At 34.0% G+C, this 25869-nt stretch overlaps 1 pseudogene; it reads left to right on the forward strand.

The window, feature by feature from the left end:
* The first annotated feature begins 1930 nt into the window (after positions 1 to 1930).
* LOC143579737 (sugar transporter ERD6-like 5) lies at positions 1931 to 20544 on the forward strand (annotated as a pseudogene).
* The last annotated feature ends 5325 nt before the right edge of the window (positions 20545 to 25869 follow it).

Consider the following 25869-nt stretch of genomic DNA (forward strand, 5'->3'; position numbering starts at 1 on the left):
AAGATTTAGCATTTAAAAAAAAAATAAAGGAGTCGAAAAACCCTATAAAGAAGATTTTGGTCGCATCTCGCGATATCTCGCGAGAAATTCCATGGATTTCCAAAAATGTCTTTTTTAGTCCCTGAACCTCTGTAAATACGTTTTTTAGCCATTTTAAGCGATTTTAATAGTTTTAATCATTGTTTGACTAGTTTGAAAGTTATGAGAGTCTAAACTAACTTCAGCAAAGTTGAATACTAATAAATGCATGATTTTATTGATACAAAGTATCCGTATTACATTCCCAAATTTGATAAATAAGTACGAAAACAAATACAAAAGATCCGAGATGTTAAAGTGTGTGTGCGTGTGTGTGTGTGTTTATGTTTTTGTGTGTGTGTGTGTGTGTGTGTTTATAACTTAAAATAGGTAACTAACAAAATTTTTAGTTAACCCATTACTTTTAAGAAAGTATTCACGTACCTTTCTTCACGTTATGGAAATTCAGAGATGTAGACGTGAGCTTGTTTAGAGATAGTAGATCATTTTAGAAGATTTTATATTGAATCGTGGATTGTCACCCGGAAAAAGCCATGACGGATGGTAAAGTTCATCTCATAATTATATTATAGTCAAATTATAGCTTAGTAATTATATTTAACATTTGAATGTAACCTTGATCTAGTACTTTAATGTACACTCTTTACGTTAAATCTGTTGTGTTTTGGTTGATATTCAATTGTCACGTCCAACCCCTTGTTCAAGGTTTCACACTTGTAACTTCTTTCATGTCGAGATTTTATAAACATTCTTATAATTCTTTCATTTTGATACATGGTCATCTTGCATTTATAAAACAAATTTTCAATCTTTATACATGGTCATCTTTCATGTCGAGATTTTATAAACATTTTTAACATTTTCAATCTTTAAATAATCCCAACTATGACCTATTGGTAAATATCAGTCCTAACTTTACACTTTCCTGCTGACCGTTCCAACTATTGATGTATTTGTTTTTAACGGGCCGCGACTAACGGATGTTAACTCCGTTAGTGATTTGCTGACGTGGACCTTCTTCTCCGGCCGCATCACGCCAGAAACTTGCCGGAAACCTGCAACTCGCCTCCATTCTCCCTAATATCGTTACACCATCTCTTTCTATCTTTCCCCTCATTCGAAACCTAACCGACGTGCCGCCGTTGTTGTCTCCGGCGAAGTCCACCCTCGTTAATCGTGCACCATTCGAGGTAATTAACATATCATTCAACTCGTTTTTATCCTCTTAACAAAAGCCCTATGCTTATTTTGTAAATCGTGTAACATTGATTTCAAATTTTTGAAAATAAAATCGGGTTTGGTATATAGGGATTGGCCATGAAAGAAGATGAAATCTACTTCATTTTCTAATTTCCGATGTCTTTTGAAGAGGGAGGGAGACGGTGTGACGATATTAGGGAGAATGGAGGCGAGTTGCAGGTTTCCGGCAAGTTTCCGGCGTGATGCGGCGTCAGCAAATCACTAACGGAGTTAACATCCGTTAGTCGCGGCCCGTTAAAAACAAATACATCAATAGTTGGGACGGTCAGCAGGCAAGTGTAAAGTTGGGACTGATATTTACCAATAGGCCATAGTTGAGATTATTTAAAACCAATATTCAAAAGAAAAAATATAATTATCTGGTTAAATTAATAATGATTTAATTTAATATATAATTCTTTCATTGGAAAACAACGGTTAATAAAACTAATTTTATTGGATAAATAACTTTTTAAGTCTCCACGGCTTGCTGTTATAAAAGAAAAACAATTAAATCGTATGAAGTGGGAAATGCATAAATCTATCTTTTGTTTTATTTTTGTGATGGTGACCACTTGGGATTAAATTCAAACGCAATCCCCGTCGCCTATATTTATCACCCTCTCTCTATCTCCCTCACACACGGAGTGATATGGCAAGCAGAAGGGAAGAAGTTGATGGTACGAGTACACTGGAGAGTTTATTGCACCGGGGCAGCAATCACACACCTTCTCTAGTACTTGTCTTCAGCACTTTGGTAGCGGTATCTGGATCATATGTTTTTGGTTCTGCTGTAAGTAATCCATATCACATTCATTTCTACATTTATGTCGTACCAATTTTATCGGATGTCCCCAAAGGGACACTACATCTATGGATCATTTGTTTCTTTCTTTGTTTTTGCAGTCTTTTGAATATTTTCTTAAATTATTTTCCATTAATGTCAAAGTGTAATAAGATTATGTGTAATGGCTGTTTAGTTAAAATGTCATATAGACTACATGTAGACAAAAATGAACTCATTAAAACCCCTTTTAAATCAAGTTAACTAATTACAATTATTACCAGTCATTTTTTATTTACTTAATATTTTATTATTCGATAGACATAGTATTTTATATAATAAAACAACACAAAAGTACTAGAACGTTTAATAAAATAAAAGTTAGAAGCACATAGAAACAGAATGATACTTGAAATATGGAAAAATATAAACAAAAGGGAAGATACTAGATAATTAAAATGAGGAAAAAAAAAACTAGTACTCGTTGATACAATATTTGGTAAAAATATGGAAATAGTTGGCTCTAAATCACCGAAAGTTCGTACAAATAGTTGGCGGCTTATACGAAAACGACGTCGGAACTAAAAATGATCATACAAAAGTCTTTCAATAAAATAATCTTTCATCAACCGTTATAAGCCTTCACACGATCCTGTCCTAGTGGTGATTGTCGTCTAAACGGTTCGGGTCGTGATGTTTGGCCATGTTCGACTAAAAGTTTAACCCTCACTCAAATAACTTCGATCATCACCGCCTCATCCACCTCCCCAAAAAATAAATCGCCGGGTATTTGATCCATTTCTTCTAAGGCTTTAACGATGTAGTAAATTTAAATTTTGTGTGATGAACATTGTTAAAATCTGTAGTTTAAATACGGTAAAAGTAGTTTATTTTTTCTTTTTGCATTTTCAAGTCTTCAACAACTACAAATTATTTAATGAATTAGCTATAGCAAAGAATAATTCAGTGAATTAAAAGTCAATTCTCACCATTTTGGAAAATGGAGTCTGTTAAGGGCTTGGCAGGCAAATTTAAAGACATCATATTTGATGATCACGTAGTGGTTCTAACGAACAGATTGGCAGCCACGTAATCGTGCTTGGCGCCCCATTTGGCTCAATTACGTCCAGTCTAAAGGCTTTGTTGAATAGATCATCAAATCCAAATCTGCCAGTCAATTTTTCAGTTTAGCAGTTATTCATTTACTCGTCTATTAAATTGTTATTCGTTTGAAATATTATTTCATAAGAAACGTCTTTTTCAAGTTACCTGCTTTGTATTATATTATTATTTTTAAATGATTATACTAAGAATGAAAGTATCTTGCCAAATCCTTTAGATAAGCCTTTTTTTTTTCCTTTCTAAAAACGTGTATTCGTAATATATATATATATATATATATATATATATATATATATATATATATATATATATATATTTTGTTTGAGCTTTCGATTAAAACAATATTCTTCAAAATTATCAATGTATAACCTTTTATTATTACATCTAACTAATATATTAAAGCAAAATTAATTTGTACACTTCTCCTTCTCCTAGGGTGTTCACCTAATGTTCCGTGTCATCCACTTTCCATTCTTATAATTTCCACAAAATTAATCAATTAATTTTAATCCTAATATTAATTAACATTTAAACCAATACATAACACAAACATTGGTCAAACTTAACATTTAAAGTTTTGAATTACTTAACATTTACTTTGACTTTATTACATCTAATCTAATTAATATATTAAAGCAAAATCAATTTGTCAATTGTCCTTCTCCTAGGTGTGCACCTAATATTCCATGTCATCCACTTTCCATGCTTATAATTTCCACATAATTAATCAATTAATTTTAATCCTTATGCTAATTAACATTTAAACCAATATATAACACAAGCATTAGTCAAACTTAACATTTAAAGTTTTGAATTTATAACTTAACATTTACTTTGACTTTATTACATCTAATCTAACTAATATATCTATCTATCTATCTATCTAACTAATATATTATAGCAAAATCAATTTGTCCAGTTGTCCTTCTCCTAGGGTGTCCACCTAATACTCCATGTCATTCACTTTCAATGCTTATAATTGTAGGAATATGGGACACTTTTAGTATTAAAATTAATACAAATAATAACGATACTCTCGTTATTAACATGAACAAGTAAATAGTACACATACCATAATATAAACTAAAATAAATAATGAAAGAATATAGCAATTATATTAAATGATTCCAACCAAGCTCTTCAAATGATAAAGTCTTTAGCAACATCTTCTTGTAATCTCCTTGACAAGAACTTACACAAAGGTAGATTGCTCAACTTTTATCACAACAGGGTCTTCTAGTAGTCTCTTGGCTGCAACAATAAACAAACTAAATTTGACGGTTGAGGCTGAGACACATGTTCAACATGTTTCCCTTAAAACAAATTTTGCGCCTCTACATAAGACAGCGCGTCTGTCTCCCAGGGTACAACAGCCGAAGTAGTTGGTATTGCCGGAGATGTACACACGCCCGAGGTTACATCGGGTAATTGTAGTGTTAGAAATTTTGGAAAAAAAAATAGAATAAAAAAGGTAGAAAAATCAAGTAGATAAACTCATCTCTATGGGTTCCCAACATATAATCTTCAAAGCTTTTCACCCATAACTCTTCATGCATGTATGTATTTTTCCTTGAATTTTCTACCTTGTAATTTTTCTAACTCTCTCAACTGTGGCTCATAGCCTACCATATATACAAGAGTGATGGATGGTGAGGAATCTCTCTTAATTAGAGTCATAAACTCTAATAAAACTAATCAAGTTCATTAAGTAACTCTACTTAAGAGTTTCATTAAATGAAAAGTCTAATAATAATGGTTTCATAAAATTAATTTCCATTTATTATATTATAATTTCCAACAATCCCCCACATGAATGGAGATTAATCAAAACACACATAATATCCATTATAACCTCGACAGTTTAGTATTGTAGGATAGGTAGGTGTTAGCTTTAAACCTTCCTTTGTGAAGTATACTTAGTCTCCTAGCGGTTAGTAGACGCGATGTCCTTGAATAAACCCCATTTTGTGTAGACGACAATACACTTCACACAATACTCTCCCAAGTCGGGCACATCCCCTCATTGTCGTGTCCATTATGGTCCTGGAACACTAACCTGGTTCTGTGAAAGCTCTAGGAATTGCGCACCCCACAATTTCATTTGAAGCGACCCCACTTCTCTTTCACATAGGTGATTATCCTTAAATCATTAAAAGCATTAAGGTTATAATGATTTACATAAATCATTAACCATATATTATGCTTAACCTCACAACATGTCACTGTTGTTATCGGAATGGACTAGGAAGTAATTAGACTCCCCTTTTTAATTTAGGAGGATATATTTATTAGCTTATGTGTCAACTTATACATAAGCTACGCCCCCACAGTGACCACCCGTAGATATATAATTAGGTTGTCCTATTGAACTTAGATCTTAGGATCTCCAGTCAACTAAATTAGGTTTCCTTTATATACCCTTTTTCATGGGATTTAGTCTCATTCCACAACTTGATCTCTACTAAACCCTCAGGTTGTTAGATCCATAACATTATCTTTGACTTTGTCTAGTCACTGAAGATAACTTGTGTAGTTGAGATCAGTTGTCATGATGTGTTCTTAACTTATAAGTTAATTTTGCCTAACGTTAACTTCTAAGACTATAACCTCAGTGGCCACCTGAATCTGGTTATAATATTTGTCTTTGTAAATACACTTATCATTAAGGAAAACACATCTCCATTATGCACTATGACCTTTTTGTCCTCCACTTAGTCGTGTGTTTGCAATGTTAGATTGGATTACAATAATCCTCATTGCTAAACCTTCCAAGTTTAAATGCAAGACACCTCCACATTTAAGTGCTATTGGATAACATCATCCAACTTTTGAATTGGGTAAAGAAAGGTTCTTTCTTTTAACACAAGTTTGATAAATCATATCAATTACCATTTCTATATACTTCTAAAGAGTAGTTTCTTAAATGGCTTCCCCCCACATTTCTTGCATTTTGATATAGTTTGTTTAACTTTACTTATGAAGACAACTCGAAACTCATGATTTGAACAAGACGACCACGTCTTTGTATCAATGAGTTCATCAATGCTTACTAGTAAGGTAACACATTTTATAAGTTTGTTATTAAACATCACCAAATTAGAAGGATTCTAAATCACCCTCTAAGGCAAACCTAGAAATTTAAGATCTTCTTAAGATCCTCATAAGTTATATTATTTCTTATATTGAATGAAAACCCACTTCAAATTTATCTACGCATAAATTCATTCATGTGTTTGTGTATCTTTTGAATGTTTCATGTTAACTAGTCTTCGCAAAGCACCATAATTAACAAGTACTAGTCTAGCATGCTTTAGACTACAATACTTTAGCATGTGAACAGAAGATGCATCATTCTGATTCTTCACAGCCATAATATTATTACAATATCACTTTGAAACATTCACTTCTTAGCTTAGACAAAGTTATGAGACTTGTTCACAATCCCAAAACGTTATTCTTTTGGAAAGTCTCGCACGTTAGTGTATGTAGCACATAAATAACTTCATCATTCATTTAAGGAAAATAACTCTTTCGCCTTTGATCTTCAAGACTTCACCATTAACTTATATGGACTTTAAACGTAAGTCTTAATCCAAATCATTTTGATGAATACATTCATCAACAACAAGATGAACGTTACTCATCTGCAATAACTATTATGTCGAATAAAGTCAACTTGATTGACAATCAAACTCTTGGAATTTACATTTGCATAAAGTGATTTATACATTTCATTGTTGTCTCTTGAAACTATTTTTAAGATACTCTCCCTAAATGAAAGTCAAACTTTCACATAGTTCAAACAAAAATGGATGGGAATAGAAACATCTATATGTTCATTGCTATTGTAAGCTTATCATAATAAATCTCTTAAGATTTATTTAAATTCATTTACAATAGTAACACGTATTTCTTTATTTATGATCAACGTATTTATGATTCACACTTGGTGAATTTCCAAAGATATAATCCTTCAATAATTTTCAAGGATTCAAATATCATCAACATATATTAATTCATATATTATAATTCATACTTACTGAACTTCCAAGAAGTTTAATTTCTTCATAACATACATCAGCTTATATGTTATAATTCACACTTAGTGAATTTCCAAGAAGTTTAATTTCTCATTAAGATATATTAATTCATATATATGTTGTAATTCACACTTAGTGAATTTCAAGGAATCAAATATAATATTCTAGTGTATTTCATTTTAATACACTCACCACGTTTTTCCATGAACTTCTCATAATGTAGTTATACGTTTGATGTCTCATCTTAGACTTTAGTTAATACCATAACTCTCAAGTTGTTTCTTATGCAAATTCTTCTTGCACTATCTGTTTAAATTTGTCCATTTTATTTAAAATGCTGATTTATTTCGTTGTGTAATTGCATGTGTTATCCGAAGATATTGAACACAAAATAACAATACAACCGAACATACAAAATAAAGTGTAACACACTTTTTAAAAGTAATTCAAACGGATAAAAAGACGACATCTAGATAACAAATCTCAAAGTGTTATTATCTTCAACACCTTCATTGTTCGATCGAAATCAAATCAATGATATCCTTTTACGCCATGACTTGAGGTACTCCCTCAATAGTTCTCTATGAACTCATAAGGATAAGATCCTCATTTCATCTTGAAACTATATACTTAAACTATCAAAATTTGTCTAAAACAACAACAAGGCGTTAACTGTTAACTAAAAGCACGTTGTGAATTTTAACATAACTTATGTTCATAAGAACACCAAGTTTTTATTTGATCGTTTATTCTATAAAATAATATGTTTCTTTTGAAAAGGTTTAAAACCGTTGGTTTCACAAAAGAAATCGAATCTAACATGCACGTTAGACTATTAAAATGTTTAGACAAGCGTTGTTTAAAGTTATTAACTAACTCTTTCTAACACACTTATTATTAGAAAAATTAAACATTGAGACAAAAACCTTTTTTTTAAACTATTTGTTTTCTATAGTATAGCATGAAACCTTTAGTTCATAAAACCTTATTAGCTCAAGAGTCACCTCATTAACACATAGTTAAAGTTTTCACTAACACTTAGTTAAGTCTTCCATTAACACTTAATTAAGGCTATGATTATTGGTGACTTAAATGAGAGGGATCTTAATAGACACACATGATAGTCTCATATGTACTAGTTTACTATAACCCAAACATGGAAGTCTATGTTTGTATTTCACCAAAATGCACCCAATGGATGTCTCATTGCACTATTTTCTAACACACTTGTTAGAAATAAACAATTACATAAACCGTTATAAAACTTGTTGGTTCATAAAAATAAACCAAATCTAGCCCGCTTATTAAGAATTAAATGATTACAAAAATCATTATGAGGCTTATTAGTTTATATAAAATAAACTACTTCTCACACTCGGTTTAAGAAACGAGACATTTGGACAAACGTTCTAAACCATAATATTTATAACTTGTAATAATTTCTAGCACACATGCTAGAATGAAACATTTACAAAATGTATTGTTTATAAAATACATCCAGTCTAACATGCACGTCGAGAATTTAATGTTCACAAAGAACATAGGTTTACACCAATAAACCCGGTCTAACACACAAGTTAGGAAAAATAACGATTGAAAATCATCTTAAATCGAACAATTGAATCATAAATCATTCGTCTTGTATCATGGTAAAGGATTTAAGATTGTATCACATCTCTATTAATCCATACACAACAATTTGTACTACATGCATATTTTCAAAAACACATATACAAGATTGTCACAACAATCACGAAATAATTTTGATATTTTCTGTGAACCCAATATCCTTAGTAAAAAGGTTTAAGATTGCCTTAACAATATCTCGGAAATCTATTTTAAGATTGTAGGAATATGGAACACTTTTAGTATTAAAATTAATACAAATAATAATGATACTCTCGTTATTAACATGAACAAGTAAGTAGTACACATACCATAATATAAACTAAAATAAATAATGAAAGAATATAGCAATTATGTTAAATGATTCCAACCAATCTTTTCAAATGATAAAGTCTTTAGCAACATCTTCTTGTAATCTCCTTGACAAGAACTTACACAAAGGTAGATTGTTCAACTTTTGCCACAACATGGTCTTCTAGTAGTCTCTTGGCTGCAACAATAAACAAACTAAATTTGACGGTTGAGGCTGAGGCACATGTTCAACATGTTTCCCTTAAAACAGATTTCGCGCCTCTACATAAGACAAACGCGTCTGTCTCCCAGGGTACAACAGCCGAAGCAGTTGGTACTGCCGGAGATGTCCACACGCCCGAGGTTACATCGGGTAATTGTAGTGTTAGAACTTTTGGAAAAAATAGAATAAAAAAGGTAGAGAAATCAAGTAGATAAACTCATCTCTATGGGTTCCCAACATATAATCTTCAAAGCTTTTCACCCATAACTCTTCACGCATGTATGCATTTCTTCTTGAATTTTCTACCTTGTAATTTTTCTAACTCTCTCAAATGTGGCTCATAGCCTACCATATATCCAAGATTCATGGATGGTGAAGAATCTCTCTTAATTAGAAATTAATTAGAGTCATAAACTCTAATAAAACTAATCAAGTTCATTAAGTAACTCTACTTAAGAGTTTCACCACATGAAAAGTTTAACAATAACGGTTTCATAAAATTAATTTCCATTTATTATATTATAATTTTCAACAATAATTTCCACATAATTAATCAATTAATTTTAATCCTAATGCTAAGTAACATTTAAACCAATATATAATACAAGCATTGGTCAAACTTAACATTTAAAGTTTTGAATTCATAACTTAGCATTTACTTTGACTTTATTACATCTAATCTAACTAATATATTAAAGAAAAATCAATTTTTTCACTTCCCCTTCTCCTAAAGTGGATGACATAAAGTGTTCACCTAATGTTCTATGTCATCCACTTTCTATGCTTATAATTTTCACATAATTAATCAATTAATTTTAATCCTAATGCTAATTAACATTTAAACCATTATATAACACAAGCATTGGTCAAGCTTAACATTTAAAGTTTTGAATTCATAACTTAACAATTACTTTGACTTTATTACATCTAATCTAATCTAACTAATATATTAAAGCAAAACCAATTTGTCCACTTGTCCTTCTCCTAGGATGTCCACCTAATGTTCCATGTCATCCACTTTCCGTGCTTATAATTTCCATATAATTAATCAATTGATTTTAATCCTAATGCTAATTAACATGTAAACCAATATATAACAAAAGCATTGGTCAAACTTAACATTTAAAGTTTTGAACTCATAACTTAGCATTTACTTTGACTTTATTACATCTAATCTAACTAATATATTAAACCAATACCAATTTGTCCACTTGTCATTCTCCTAAAGTATCCACCTAATGTTCCATGTCATTCACTTTCCACGCTTATAATTTTCACATAATTAATCTGTTAATTTTAATCTTAATGCTAATTAACATTTAAACTAATATATAACACAAGCATTGGTCAAACTTAACCTTTAAAATTTTGAATTCATAACTTAACATCTAACTAATATATTAAAGCAAAACCAATTTGTCCATTTGTCCTTCTCTTAGGGTGTCCACCTAATGTTCCATGTCATCCATTTTCCGTGCTTATAATTTTCATATAATTAATCAATTAATTTTAATCCTAACGCTAATTAACATTTAAACCAATATATAACAAAAGCATTGGTCAAACTTAACATTTAAAGTTTTGAACTCATAACTTAGCATTTACTTTGACTTTATTACATCTAATCTAACTAATATATTAAACCAAAACCAATTTGTCCACTTTTCCTTCTTCTAAGGAATCCACCTAATGTTCCATGTCATCCATTTTCCATGCTTATAATTTTCACATAATTAATCAATTAATTTTAATCCTAATGCTAATTAACATTTAAACTAATATATAACACAAGCATTGGTCAAACTTAACCTTTAAAGTTTTTAATTCATAACTTAACATTCTAACTAATATATTAAAGTAAAATCAATTTGTCCACTTGTCATTCTCCTAGGGTGTCCACCTAATGTTCTATGTCATCCACTTTCCATGCTTATAATTTTCGCATAATTAATCAATTAATTTTAATCCTAATGCTAATTAACATTTAAACCAATATATAACTTAAGCATTGGTCAAACTTAACATTTAAAGTTTTGAATTCATAATTAGCATTTACTTTGACTTTATTACATCTAATCTAACTAATATATTAAAGGAAAACCAATTTGTCCACTTGTCCTTCTCCTAGGGTGTTCATCTAATGTTCTATGTCATCCACTTTCCATGCTTATAATTTCCACATAATTAATTAATTAATTTTAATCCTAATGCTAATCTTCTTACTATACTATTAAAGCAAAACAATATATCCACATGGCCTTCAAATAGGATGTCCACATAAGCTTACAAGGTTTCCGTCTCTAGAATTGCCACATAATTCACTAAGTAATATTTTCTAGAATCATAACCTCACTAATTAATGTTTTCTAGAATCATAAACAACTATTTCCTTTCAAATGATTTAAAAACCGATTTTGACTACAATAATTATTTATAACTAATTTTTGCTATCTTTTTAGTATGGCTATAACTTTAGCAATTCAATTATTTGTATATGCTATATATATATATATAACGTTTGAAATTTTTTCCACCCGTTTGTAACACGAGCCACTATCCTAGTACTATTATATTTAAATACATTATGGTAGCGTTTGATATGCAGGAATGGCAGTAAGAATGGAATGATTCATTACGTGGGAATGAAAAAAGTGGTGCATGTTTGGTTGCTCAATGGAATGAAATCATCCATTACACATGGAATACCATTCCATCAAAAGCATTCATTCCCACCCTTCTTCTTTTTTTTTTTCATTCCATTCCTCCTTCACCCTACTTTTTCAACAACACCACCACCTAACAACCACCACCACCATCAGCACCACCACCAACTCCGCCACCACCACCACCATCGCCACCGCCACCACCCTTTTCGTTGCCGGAGCTACCACTATCGCCATTGCAGAGTTTTTTTTTATTTGGGGGGGGGGGGGGGGGGGTTAAAAGTATTTTGAGATAGGAGTGTTTTTTTTATTTCTATTTCATTTCTACAATTTTTTTTGATATCAAACAATAAAAATTAAAAATTGATTTTATTCCTATATGTTAACCAAACAAGACAAATAAATGGTAATGATCCATTTCGTTCCCTTGTTCATTCCATTCCTTCTCCCATTTCATTCCCCCTTCATTACATTACTTTCAACCAAACATGCCCTATATGTTTACTTACATAGATGTGGGATAACGTACAATAACGGCTTATTGTACATTATATACACGACTTTCAACACTATTGATTTCAATTTCAATTAGAAACTACACGGTGACATACACGTAAATAACATAAAACTAATTAGCGGTTTCTTCATGTACTCGTGTGTTCAATTAATGAACCCTAGTCAGGGCTCAATTACAAAATCAATAATTTCTCCTTGTCAATTTGCAGGCCGAACATTTAACATTGTTAATTCTAAAGGAGACCTAATTGATTAATTAGACTAACCGAAGTTTAAGAATCGTACTAATTGATCAGTTGAAGATGATGAATACTGAATGTTCAATTTTGATGCAGGAAAAAATTGCAAAGACAACTCAGTTGAAATTATGCTCAGATGTTTGAATATGTTCAGTTAGACCAAGATTACTCTCATATTATGAAAATAACTCTCATTTAGATAAAAAAATTACTCTCAAATAAATTACTCTCATTTAGACCAAAAGTTACTCTCAAATTGTTATTACGCTCGTATTATTAAAATTACTCTCAATTACACACCAAAAGTTACTCGTTCGATAAATTCCTGCCTCTATCTATCTCTATGAGATGTTTGGATTTTTTAAAACTCCATGGACATGCAGGAGAGATATGCTACCCCACTCGGACCAAGACATAACTTTTACTTGTTCAAATAACAATTAATGTGAAGCAGTGCCAGGAAGAAAGAATCTCTTTATGATAAGCAGATCGTTTTGCAAGTTCGTTACCATGGGTAGTTCCTACAAAGGATCAGACTAATGGTTTATACAATACTTGAATTCTCATTGTAGATGCTATATAGTTGGTTCTCATCCTTCATTGAAATATTCCCTTACATTTTCTCATCCTTTACTCACAATCATTTTGGAAAAATATTTATAAAAAAAAAATTAAGATGCTTCAGAAGCTTTACAAATATACAGAAAAATCATTACACTTTATCTCTCCTCCATTCACAACGGCCTAAACCACTCTCTATATAGGCCACTCACATTATTCGATGGATAGAATGTGAATGCTCTTAAGAGTCTAATTCTTTCTATCATGACATCTAAATCTTGAGATATCTCAAATAAAGGGCTTAGTGAAATGTCATCAATTGTCTAAATATCATCAATTATCTGTTATGTACGTTTATCCAAACGCTACAAACAACTCTTCTCCCTATGGGTGTATACAACCCATATTTTATGTGCAAGTACTTTCTATTACTAGTAGCATATTATAATCTATTAAATTATATAAATTATTAGCAGAGTTCTTCATAATAACAAAAATAATGCACAACAATGCTGGCTTTCTTATGAACACTAATCTCTGGTATACTCAGGTTGGCTTTTCATCTCCAGCTCAGACTGGAATTATGGGTGACCTTGGGTTGTCTTTGGAAGAGGTAATGTCATTTTGTGCCGAAAAACTTGTAGTAATTTTTCTTATTATTTCAAAATTAATCAAATCTGAAATAACCAGTTTCAATACCATGTTTTTTGCAGTACTCGGTTTTTGGTTCAATATTGACAATTGGAGCAATGGTAGGGGCAATTATGAGTGGTAAAATAGCTGATCGCCTTGGTCGAGGATGGTAGATGATATGTCTATTTACTTGCAACAATCAGGTTTTGTTTTCTTGTTTTTTTGGTTGTCTCATTTTTTGATTTTATCTAATATGTAGACAATGGGACTTTCTCAAATATTCTGTCTGTTAGGGTGGCTAGCAATTGTATATTCAAAGGCAATTCTTCTCCCTACTCTTGTTTTTGATAGCTCGTTTTATGGTTTTTTCCGAATTTTGATTAATCTTATTGCAGGTTTCTTGGTTGCTTGATGCTGGACGACTATCAACCGGATATGGAATTGGGATTCTCTCCTATGTGGTAGTTGATTCAGTTATACCAGCTTTCTGATTTTTTGACATCTCAACTTTGGAAAATGTAACAGGTACCGGTTTACATAGCAGAAATAACTCCTCAAAACCTTCGTGGAACTTTTACCAATGTTAGTCAGGTTATTAGCAAACTCTAAACATTTTTTTATGTTTGGATCGGTGGCGGAACTTAAACATGCATAATTCGGAGGGGGGGGGGGGGTGGGGAGCAAACTTTAACATTTAAAATAACATAAAAAAATTTTGTAACACATAAAATTATTTAAAGAAAATGGGATATATTTAAAACTTCTAGCCAAAAAATACGAGAGGCTAGAGCCGCTCCCGTCCCTTAAAAGATCCGCTCATGTTTGGGATAAAATCATAAAAATGCTGAGTAATAATGTCCGACTCACCATCTACAGATGATGATATGTGTTGGGTTATCTGTCATGTGGCTTATTGGATCATTCATTCCTTGGCGCACACTAGCCTTAATTGGTAAATTTCAGTTGATTTCTCCGGATCTTGAAGAAATATTAAATAGATAAGTAAGGTATTACTTTAGGATCAAGTTGTCACCTCTGATAGTTAGTACATGCTTTCAGGAACCGTTCCATGTATACTACAAATTGTAGGTTTGTTCTTCATTCCAGAATCTCCAAGATGGTTGGTGAGTTAGTTGCCAAATTGTTAATATCTGTGGGGGTATAACTATTTATTTTCATTAGAGTAAATTATAGTTTTCGTCATTTATGTATATAGCAAATTTCATTTTTCGTGATTAAAGTAAAAAAGTTACAGAAAAATATGTTCATGTTTTGTAACAATTATGCTCCTTCAAACAAAATGCAGTAATTTTATTATTTTTTTATTTTTTTTATTTTTTTTGCTAAGGTTAGTAGTCATGTGCCTTGCAAAAAATGATAACTTTTTTTCATACCTAGTCTTAAGTCTTAACAGAACAAATTAACATCCGTTTATGGAAATGGTAAAGCATATATTTGTTAATGACTTGTTTCCTGATTTGTAAGAGCATGACGAAATTTTGTCACATACGTGAAGACGAAAATTTAACTTGTTAAATTGATTGATGAGCATGTCTACTACAAACTTCATGCTCTTCATTCATTCTTATTTAACCATGTGAGGTTTGAGTTTACAAATTATAGGCAAAAATAGGTCTATGGAAAGACTGCGAGTATGCACTTCACAGGCTTAGGGGAAAGAATACAGAAATCTTTGAAGAAGCTGCTGAGATAAGAGTAATCTCTTTATCTAATCATTTCAATTGAATTTCTAATTCTACTTTTATGTAATATATATAATGAGATGGCATGATTATGATTGTCCTCATGCTTATCACACCTGGCCTCTATATATATGACAAACAATTGGTATCAGGGTTTTCTCAATTTATCATTGTTTGTTAAGCTGCGGGAAATTTGTTTCAATAGAATATTCAACATAAAACGGGGACTTAAAACACATGTAGTGTTTACAAAACTTTACTTGTTTAAAACAAGTTTACATTGATGCTAGTTTACTAAATTTAGTTGAACCATCAACTTTATACTGTGCCTAGGAATCTCCAATCTCTATTCGGCATTTCCACGTCTATATCTATTCTTGATTATCAGAAAAAACTTTTGATAATACGCCAACTCTTAACAACTCAGTATGACAATAAACACTTCCTAGGATCGTTAACAACTAAAAGATATATACAACACTGTAGGAATATGGGTCACTTTTTATTAAATAAAATAATCGCTAACGATACACACGTTAGTAATGGGAAATATACGAGTACAATACCGTTTACAAAATCGAATATAATGAATATAATATACAATTTCCATATTCAAATTTGATAAGATAATGTGCCTTCATCAGGTATTTCATGTAATAGCTTGGTCTTGTGTCTTCATCACATTGGTCATTCACTAAGCTCCTTGAATCACGTATTCTTGAACGATCTTTTGTTTAGTCTTCAACGAGAGCTTGATGTGCATCTTCTTGTATGATCCTTTGCTACAAAAATGAACAAATTAATGTTGACGGTTTAGGCTGAGGCACGTGTTCAAAACGCTTCCCTTAAAACAGATCGTGCCTCTACATAAGACAACGCGTCTGTCTCCCAGGGGACAACAGCCGAAGCAGTTTGTACTGCCGGAGATGTCCACACGCTCAAGGTTACACCAGTTAAATTGTAGTGTTAGAACTTGTGAAAAAATAAAAAGAATGAAACGGTAGAGCAATCGGATGGAGAAACTTATCTCTATTTGTTCTCAACATATGAATCTTTAAAGCTTTCTTATTCACCATAACTCTTCATGCATGCATGTATTTTTTCCTTAAATTTCATAGCTTTTCATTTTTCTAGCATTTCAAATGAGGCACATAATATACTATATTGTACAAGAGTTAAGGGTGAGTGAAGAGCGTCGCTTAATTAGATACTTAATTTTCTAATAAAACACATCAGGTGTTATAAAGAAAACTCTACTCAAAAATTTTAACATATGAAGAGTTATAATATTAATAACTTAATAAATTAATTAATTCATTATTTATAATTTTCCAACAAACACAACTCAGTGAGTGCATACTTGCAATGCACCCGGTGCTTTCCATGTATGTGAGGATTCAGAGACAAATATATATATATATATATATACATATATATATATATAGGCTAAGTATAAAATGAAAACCCACTTGACTTGTGAAAATTCTAGAAACTCATTCTCAACCACATGTTTTTAATTAATGTTTATATTTTGTGGTCCACAATTAAAGTGAATAAAAAATGTAAATATAAATATAACTTTTTCTCTCTTCTGAAAACATATATAAAAATTAGTAAAAAAATGTTAAAAAATAGCAAAACATATTTTTTTATGTTTCGATGTTTTGTATTAAATGTTACAACATATATTACATGTAACAAAAAAAAACGATGTTACATAGGGTTTTCGTGGGTTTTCACAACTCAAATAGGTTTTCATTTTAACCTTACCCTATATATATATATATATAACAAATCATTTGGGTATATACAACCTGATTGGTTAAAATCACTTCTCGCCTTAACACCATTTGGGTGACCGGGCAGAACGTTACTTGAACAAACATCGGGATCAGAACTATGTCATGAACTTAGAGGGCTCGGTAGCACGACTACACATCTCGGGAGTCCGAACAGGTTTCAAGGAGTGTTAGAGAACTTAGGATGCAAGAATGGACAGCCCATACCCGCTGTTTCTAGGCTGAATCTAGGACTTCAAACGGACCACGGGGATTTTGGCGGTGGTCCATTAATCTCCGTGGTCTGTTGGGATCCTTGGTGGACCGTTGGGAATTTCTAGCTAGGTGATCCATTGGGCCAGTGCATTGTCGAATCATCAGAACGTGTCAAATCGTGTTGGATTTGATGTTTATCCATCCACTAGCGGAGCGTTAGCAGTGTCGTCGGATGTCCGCAGGGGCAGTGAGCCAACAACGTGTCACCCTCTAATGAATCGTTATCTACCACGTGTCAGTTCGGGATTGCTTAATCAAGCTAACAAACTCGTTTAGAAGTTTTACACTTTAGTCCCTTAAATTTAGTTTTGGCCTTATGACTGTTTGGTCCCTCAACTTTTAAAGTTGTCAAAATTGGCTCTAATTTTTTCTGAGATGTTACAAAGCTCATGCTCATCTTGTGGTACAGGACTATACAGAAGCACTTCATCAGTTGTCAGAAACTAGAGTCTTTGATTTGTTCCAATCAAAATATGCTAGATCTCTTATTGTGAGTCTTCCCACTGATTATGTTATTAACTATATTAATTGTTTACGAATTCATGTTATGATAATTGTGCTTTAGGTTGGAGTTGGACTTATGGTATTGCAACAATTTGGTGGCGTGAACGCCGTTTCATTTTATGTGGATTCTATCTTTATTTCTGCTGGTAAGGATTCCACTTTAGGATGAAATTATTTTTCACCTAATACAGTTTTGTTCTATGACTATCATATATGTGATTGATTTTGGTCAAAAATAATAAGCAACACATGATTATGGATAAAATTGATTCAGGTTTTTCAAGTAGCATTGGATCAGTAGCAATGGTTATTGTTCAGGTTATTCATGTTCTCAACTGGTTGCTATCTTAATATTTTGCAACTTTTATGATTATTGGATTATATGTTATATTGCAGGTTCCATTTAGTTTATTAGGTGTACTTTTGATGGATGTTTCAGGGAGAAGGCCACTTCTGTTTGTACTGTCTTTTCTCAAGACTAAAACATATTAATAAATATCAAACATAGGGGTTCTAGAACAAGTGTTTGCGGGTTGGTTTGTGAAGGCCAACATAAACCCGAAAATCTTTTCAAGTGTACGAATCCAAACACGACATGAAAACTCGTGGATTGACATGAACACGCCAAGTTTTTCGTGTATAAACATTTTGAAATTTCAAACTTTAATTTAACCACATATTCAAATGTATATAAAATAATTACATTTTAATTATCAAATCTTATGTAAATTTCTATTTTAAAACTTTTAAATTTTGGCATAAAATACCCAACCAATCTAACTAATATCATAAAACATAATAAAAAAACAGAGGTGCATGTCGTGTTTTGTGTCATGTAAGAGATTCAAATCCTAAGTTAAATCTATTGATAACCCAAACATATAATTACTTTTTCTAAGGTTTCTGCTGCCGGGACATGCTTAGGTTGTTTTCTCACAGGAATATCATTCTTGCTACAGGTTTGTTTGTTTGTTTATTTATATAAAATAAAAGTTGTATTTTCAGACTGAAAATGATATATAAATCATGGGTGCAGGACCTTCATATGAATAACCGAATGAGCCCCATTTTGGCACTCGTTGGGGTATTGGTAATGCATTTTGACACTAGTCAAAGCCTTTATAATGTAACTGAGCTATTAATTATAAGATTTATTGTAAGCAGGTATATACAGGATCTTTTTCATTAGGCATGGATGGAATTCCATGGGTCATTATGTCTGAGGTATAGCATGATTTGAGTTAAATATATGTTACTTAGATTGATATGATCATGAATAAATGCAAATGTTACTTGTAGAATTTCTCACTGAATATATTTCATTTCAGATCTTTCCATAAGTATTAAGGGCTCAGCTGGAAGTCTCGTGACAGTAGTTAACTGGTTTGGTTCGTGGGTCATTTCATATGCTTTTAACTATCTAATGAGGTGGAACACTGAAGGTTTGCTCTCTCTCTCTCTCTCAAAAAGAAAAAAAAATGTATGCATAATCATGCCATCTTGCCAATATAAACGAACAAACAAAATGCATTTGTTGATACTTGCAACATAAAACTTATTGCAATCAGTTGGCCAGATTGTAAACTTTCTATAAACTTAGTGTGCCATATATGATTACAAAAAGTATGCAACTGCAATAAAGAAAATAATTTTTTTCATATAATGATTTACAGTGTCTTGCATGCATAAAGATACTCTTGAGGCGACTTTGACCCATTTTTTTCGAGAAAATTACCAAAATAACCAAAATTGACCAAAGAATATCAAAATAAGCATAACTTCCTTGAATTACCAAAATAGCCTGACTTTCTGCTCCTTCACCAACCCATATTCCTCGTACGCTGTTATTTTCTTTCACGGGAGCCATATGGCGTAGCACATCACCTCCTACGCCAATATGCGAGACCGCCACCATTTCTCCTACGTTGTTTTCAATTCCCTCCTTCTGCGCCAAAAAAATCAAGTGGCCATCTAACAAATTCCATGCCTATTTTTGTGATTTTCCCTTTTTTCCAGCTAGTTTTTTTATTCTATTTTACAAGATTGGGATTATACAAACCTAACCCTTAAATAAGAAAATGAGTCGCCACCTCTTCATTGAGCCAGTATTTTCTCCATGCACGTAAACACAAAATGCTAAGTTGCTTACAAACTTGATTACTATCTATTTTCTTAGCAGGAACTTTTTTCATGTTTGCAAGCATATGTTGCTTAACTATTCTGTTTGTAGCAAAATTGGTACCTGAGACGAAGGGTTTGACACTTGAAGAAATTCAATCGTCTATGAACCTGTTCACACGGAACTAATACGCTCTCCGTTTATAAGGCTTGCTTGCTCAGTAAAGTACATCTTGTCATAAAATGTTCAAACTCTTTCAACACAACACCTAAGTTTATCGGCTCCTGTTGGCCTTACTTTGTTGGTTATTTGTATTGAGATAATTCAAAATTGTTGGTTACTATTGGAGTCATAACTGCTAAAATAAGGTTGTTACATTCGGTTATGTTGTGAGAAAGCAATTGTTAGGTCTTGTTTTGTTGTTTAGTCTTTTGTATTATTTCATGTTGTATTTGAATACCTTCGTTTACGTTATGTATGTTTGGGCCCGAGACCATATATAGTGAGCCCATTGGGCCGTGAATAATGGAAGAGTGCATGGTATGCTCTAACCTATAAAAGGTGAAGCATACCCATGCACAAATAACTCTTTTGAAACCTTATTCTCACTTTCTACCAGCTCTCCATCTCTCTCTCTTTTTCTTTCCATTTTCGGAAATAAACGAAAAACCACAAGATCCGAGATCTCAGTTCTCTACCAGTGATTTCCGCTAGCTAGTAGTTGAGATTAATCCAAGAACATAGTTGCAATAGTACAAACTGTAGGTCCCAAGTCGGGTGGATCTAACGTCTTTGGATCAACCTAACTTAGTGTTAGCGGAAATCACACTAAGCAACCAAGAGGTCTTGGATCTTGAGATTATGTCGGGTGAAGAAAGAGTGAGAGAGAGAGAGAAGTCCAAGAGAAGGATAATGTATTAGAGAGTTTGAGTTTTGGCAAAAAGATTTTTTTTCTCATGACATGCTTCCTATTTATAGGGAAGCATGCATGAGAAGCATTTCATTTCACATGCCCATTGGGCTTTATTACATTGTTTCTCTTGGGATCAAAACATACAAAGTAAACAAAATGGCCCAATACATAATCATCAATACAAAAGACTAATATAAACAAAATGGCACCTAACAATCTCCCTCTAGTCTTTAGTATTGAAACCCGTCGGTGTTGTACTCCAAGCATTCGTCTTCGTCTAGTGGAAGTTCAACAAGTCTACGCACAAACTTGTTGAATGCTTCAACTATCCGGTCTGTATTCTGACGTCCCAAGTCCTCGACGGTTCCCAATGGCTTGTTGAAGAGCTTCTTCACATCCTCAATGTGTAGACCCATAAGCTCATGCTCGTCAAACACTCTAATCTCGTGCATATCACGGCAATGAATGACAGCCTCACCGGTTGTATTATCAAACTCCCAATTTATGAAGTCTCGGAGAGTGTTGGGAAGATAAGGCTCGCCATGATAAATCTCGTGACAGTCTTTTGGCGCCCTGTATCTCCACATAGTGTGAGGTTCTCTGGTAGCTGGGTTTATCTCTCTTGGGTTCTTGAACTGTCGACCCTTATTTGGCTCAAAATCTTTGTAGTCGACCTTCGATTGACGATGAATAAAATCCGGGATCCAACTTTCCAATGTACTCCCAACCGCACCATGGCCAAGAGCTTTTTGCAGATAATTGATGTCAAGCTCTGGAAGTGACTTCAACTCATGGTGGTTGAGGTAGATCAGATCGCCACTGTAACGTCTGATAGCCCAAATGTTGTTCCGCTTATCATACTTCGCATAGACTATTAGCGAATCGTCATGATAAGGGTAGTTGAGAAGTTGGACACACGCATGACTTGACACAATGTGCGTCTTTCTCTTCTTCTTTAGTGGTTCCTGTGTCAAGTCGGCAGTCGGATTGGAGACGGGATCAACTACAGGTGCATCTGAAGCTTGAGCGGGAGGAGTGTCTGGATTTGGCGAGTAGTTGATATCATCATCTGGCTCTTTCACTGCCTCCTCCGTTCTTGATATAAACTCCTCAAAACTCATATCTGCGTCAATAAAAACATCCACGACCCCCCTTTTCATTACCTGCAGAAAAGACATCTTTGTATAAATCATCAATCTGCAAGTCGTGCTCTCTGACTTTGCTGGCAGAGTCGGGATCATCAGGGTGTTGATCATCATGGTGAGTGTGTGGAGGTGATTGAGTGTTATCTCCACCTCCACCTCCCGCTGCCCCGGCCCCTCCGTCTCCACCTTTTCCACCATCACCATCGTCATCATTCTCATCGAAACTATCATGTACGTCATCCTCTTCATTGTCTTCACCATCATCATCATCTTTGTCATCACCTTCATCATCCGCACCCTTAGTTCCAACATTAGCTTGGGCACCCTGTTGTGCAACATAACCAACAGTTGCCTCGTCTGTTGGATCTACACCCTGAACTCCTCGCAAGGACGTGCTCGGTCCTGCGGTTTGTTGAGATCCCTCATTCCTCCAAATCCCGAACATCGCATCGAGTCTATTTTCCAACTCATGAAATGCATTGGTAGATACTTGATGCTTGTTTAGTAATTCTTCAATGAGCTTGGATTGGCATTCATTCAATCTTTCCTGTAAAGCCTGTTTAACCTGAAGATCTTCAACCTCTGAATTTAGCCTTGAGTTCTCAGCAACGAGTGCATCAGATGAGCTTGATTGATTCTCAAGAGCTGAGATTTTGGAGAGGGTGGCCTCTATTTGCACGTCCCACTCTGTCACCGTATCATCGATCTTTTGAACAGATTTGCTTCAAGCACAGAGGCAGATGGCAGGTTTCTTTCAAGTGTAGCTATTCTAGCCCCGAGTCTTGATATTTCTTGTCGTTGTTCTGCATTCTTGGTGGACTCGTGAGTTATGAGCAGCTGTTGATTCTGGACTCGGGTGTGCAGAGTATTGATCAATAGTCTTTGATTTTCAGCCAGTTGGTCACCAAACTCCTTCTGCTCTTCTAAAACCTGAACCTTTTCTCTCAAATCAGCCTTTTCCTTCTCATCTTGAGCCTCCTTTTGCTTCATCTCCTTTATAAATCTTAGAAGCCCTATCTCTCGCCCCTCCTTTTTTGCATTTGATTATTCTAGTGCGACGATCCTATCTAGGATAGGATTAGCGTATACTGGAGACGTCAAGTGCTTCCCTCTGGCAATGGGTTTAGGGTCAAGGATGGTGGTTGGAGGGGTGATGGACATTGTAGATTGTGAGATGGATTGGGTAGGCATGGTAATGGTCTGAATGGGGAGTGAAAGGGGTGTGCAGGTGGGTGGTGTTGGCTGTTTTTGTGGTGGTGATGAGATAATGGTTTGGCTCCATAGACTTGTTGATTGAATGGGTGAACTGAATATGGAGGATGTGAATATTGAAGAGAAGGTGGGCTCAAAGGTAGGTGGTGTGGGTGATGTAATGGTTCGGGATGGTTCAGGTTGGGTAGGTGGTTTAGGTGGAGAGTCTGGTATTTCAGGTAGGAATGTTGAAACAGGTTGGTCAATATCTAGGGCTTCGGGTGATGAGTTGGGTGAGTCATGGAGCAGGGTTTTTGTGGGCTTGGACTTGGCTTTCTTCCTAGATTTCAGTTTCCTATAGGTCGGTACTTGAATTTTTGCTACGTCTAGGTCTTTCATAACTTGGGAAATGGTTTCCTTGGTGACTGCGGAAGGGATAGAGGGTTTACCTTTGGAGGGAAGCTTGACTGTGAGCTTGGAGGACTTCTGGGAGTCTCCAAGTCTCTTAATGCGCTTTAAGAGAGGCTGCTCCTCTTCTTCTTCCTCCTCAACTTCAGCAATCTTGGCCTTTCGCTTCAGATCGTGTTTGTCTTTTGATCTGTCTTCAGCTGGTTCATTAGAAGAACCATGTTCTGCTTCTACCTCTGGCTCCTCATCCTTTTCACTCTCAACAGATGTCTCATCCCCAGCAGGCTCTGTTTCCTCAAACAACCCAAACTTAGGTCCTGGACGTGGACCCACATATTGATGCCCCCTACCCTTGGTGCTTAATAACACACCAAAAATAGAATTCTTGATCTCATTCACATGATAAGGCTCTGGAAGAGATTTCTTGTCTATAGCCTTCTTTGTCCCTGGTCTTGGAACATCCGAGATCAAATCATCAAGCAGCATCTGAACAAACCTCGAATACATGAGCCATGTTGCCCCACTCTTAATGTTCCCCAACATACATAAGAATATCCTCTGAGAGTAGTTGAACTTCTCTCGTCTTGTCAAGGCAAACATACTGTGAACCCAATCGGCACTCATGCTATCATATCCTCATCGAATATCCGCAAAGCAATGAGTGACAATGTGGAATAAGAACCTCCAGTATGGTGGCAGATGTTTCTTCTCGAGGCTTTTCCACTTAGTATCTATCCCATCTGCGTCACAAACTCAACCAGTTTCTTCCTGTCCCCCTTTTCATACGTATAATCTGGCTCATCAGCAATCTTCAACACTCGTCTTATGTCTGCTTCAATGATCGTTAAGTCTTTTTCCAACCTTTGTTGTAAACGACAGGGAATCATCAGAAGCCTTTGTAAACGCCCAGAAGTCCAGAACCCACTTGTAATAAACAGTTGGGTTGGCTGTGATAGCATGTGCAAGGGGCAATTGCCTGAGCCCCTTCACCATTGAAGTGAACACTTTGTCAACCTTAGACTTGGGCAACCCGAGAGCACAAAAGTGATTATGCCCCTGAAATTAGACCATAAGATCATAAGAATCATCAATAAGTTAAAATAAAACTAGATAAGTTATGTACATATTCCTTAAATATTTACAAAATACTTAGCTTAATTAAATTTATATAAGTTTTGCTTTAATAAGTTGATAAGTTGATTTTAGTTAAATTATAAGTTAATTAGTCCATAATATGCATGTCTTAACAGTCCATAATAGTCCAGGGGTAAAATAGTCCACTGAAGTCCAAACAGTCCAGTAGCCATCACTTGCAAATTTCTGAAAATTTTGCTAAGTGTAAGTTTTTCGCATGAGGCCTTATTTCACTTCGCATGAAGTCATGCGAAGCGAAACAGACAATTCATTCGCTTCGCATGAGCCCAAGCGAAGCGAAGCAGAAGATATATTTCGCTTCGCACGTGTCAAGCGAAGCGAAACAGAAGTTCTTTCGCTTCGCATGAGATTAAGCGAAGCGAAATTCTTTCTTCATGCGAAAAAATTCTACTTGGCTAATTTTCACTCCTTTTCATTCCTTGGGTGTCGCCTCAATACCAATTAGATTTCTAGAAAATTTGGTTCAAAACCCTTTTGGTTTTCTAGGTCAATTGGACTCTTGAACTTCTGAAACAAAACCTAGATCTACAAACTTTGTACAACAAACCTAAAGTCTAATTAACAAGGATGATAAGCATGATCTAAAGTTCTAAAACAGTTCATAATTCAAAGATTAACAACAGATACGAAGATCTGTTCTCAGATATGAGCCAACGGTTCATAGGAACCGTCGCCTCGATCTTGGTGAACCCAGAAACAAA

Source organism: Bidens hawaiensis, unplaced genomic scaffold (genome assembly GCF_021521415.1).
Source record: "Bidens hawaiensis isolate Kalapana, Puna unplaced genomic scaffold, B.hawaiensis_p1.1 tig00029922_1, whole genome shotgun sequence".
NCBI classification, from domain to species: Eukaryota; Viridiplantae; Streptophyta; class Magnoliopsida; order Asterales; family Asteraceae; genus Bidens; species Bidens hawaiensis.